The sequence below is a fragment of the Echinops telfairi genome, unplaced genomic scaffold, assembly GCF_000313985.2.
Source record: "Echinops telfairi isolate 266 unplaced genomic scaffold, ASM31398v2 ScPeMD7_7;HRSCAF=31, whole genome shotgun sequence".
Classification (NCBI taxonomy): domain Eukaryota; kingdom Metazoa; phylum Chordata; class Mammalia; order Afrosoricida; family Tenrecidae; genus Echinops; species Echinops telfairi.
Window position 1 is genome coordinate 11,194,369 of NW_022103904.1, and position 1,756 is coordinate 11,196,124.

Here is a 1,756-nt window from a genome sequence, read left to right on the forward strand (position 1 = left end):
GACGTCAGAGGTCAGAAGTGGGGCATTGGTGAGTCAGAAAACCAAGCAGAAGGATGCTTTAGCTCCAGTGAGCTTCAGAACTGGGCAAGATGCCCCTACGTGCATTTTGAAGTGATTGTAAAGAAATATCTGCTCAATTCCTCCTTATATAGACCCAGAAATGGACCCCAAAGCAAACCAAAAATTGAGGAGAAATTAAAAGCCAAAGAGAGTTGCAGTCAGCCCGCGTCACCACACCCACAGCTTGCAGACACAATTACTGTTCCTGCTTCCCGGGGCTGCAAATCTGGTCACAAAGCAGCAAACGATTTAAAAATAGCCGATTATGTTTATGTCCTTTCATGCAAATTCAGATAAGAGTTGGCCCAAGGCTCCTGATCACCATCCTGCACTGTTTCTACTATGTTATGATCAATGTTATGTAGGATCAATGATGTTTTTGGAAAAGAAACTTACTCCTTGCTCTTATGCGCGGAGAGGAAAGCATCACTGAGTAAGCTCTGGTGGGCTTGGGCCGCCGAGCTCAAGACGAGCATCTAAAGAGCGATGTGGCGGCTCCCTGGTTACGCAAGCACACCACGTGCCCTGCGTTCCTTACGTGCAGCTCAGCTCTTGCTCCTGCTCCGCGCACCAGCTGTCGGGGTCATGGAACCCACTCCGGATGAGCGCATTCTGAACGGAGTCTGGCCGGCTGCTGACTCACCCTTTCACTCTGGGCAAGTCACCCCAGGGCCTTGCACGCCTGGGCGCCCTATTTATAAACCCGCAGCCCCAGACTTCCTCACCGGATGCAAGGAGTAGTTTTGGGCTAATCCCTAAGGCAGGGCCTCGGAGGCCCTGCCCTTTGAGAGGGTAATTAGTGATGATCAACTTCCGTCTTTCCGTATTCTAATGAAAGAAACTGGATTAAAAGCATGGAGTGTTTCCCACCGCCCCTGACAGAGCAGGAAGGCTTTCCTGATTATTCAGGCAGTGCGTTATTGTGACTAAAACCCCAAACTGTATACAACTAAGTATAAAAATAAAATACTTTCTGAAATCACACCTCCTAAAGATAACTTCTGATAGAATTTCACTGGATTCCATATATATTCTCCCTCTCCCTTGTTGCTAGGTGCCTCTAGCAACGCGACATTCACCATAACTGCCCAGTCTGCTCCATTCTCACAAGTGTTCGGTTTGAAACCATCATTGTACAACGGACGGCCTCTCTGTCTCCCTTGCCCCATCCAGGGTCTCTCTCTCTCTCTCTTGCTCCCCCTTATATTTATATATCCATTAAGGTAGCTCCTCAGTGGTGCAACCATTCATGTGCCTGGTCTATCTATAACTCCGAGCGTGATGTTTTTGTAACATTTAACTAAATGAACATAATAATATATATATTGACAACTATGAAAGTAAAGAATAAAAACAAAAAAATTTTCCTGAAATTAAAAATTCAGGTGTTATAAGGTTAACAGAAAGACTGGGCATTTAAGACTACCCAGAGGCTCCTTGGAAGAAAGGCCTGCGGATCTGTTTGTGCAATCAGGCCTGGAGTGATCTGTGGAGCACAGTTCTGCTCTGGCACACATGAGTCTCTGTGAGTGGATGTTGGCTTGATGACAACTAGTGGGGGTCGAGTAGATGTTAAGGATTGTGTAAATACAGTAGACCATATTTTAGACCAGAGTTATGAAAAATCGCTTCGCCTCAATGAAGCACCTTTGGTGGGTGTGTTAGTCTGGGTAGACTAGAGAAATAAATCCAGGGA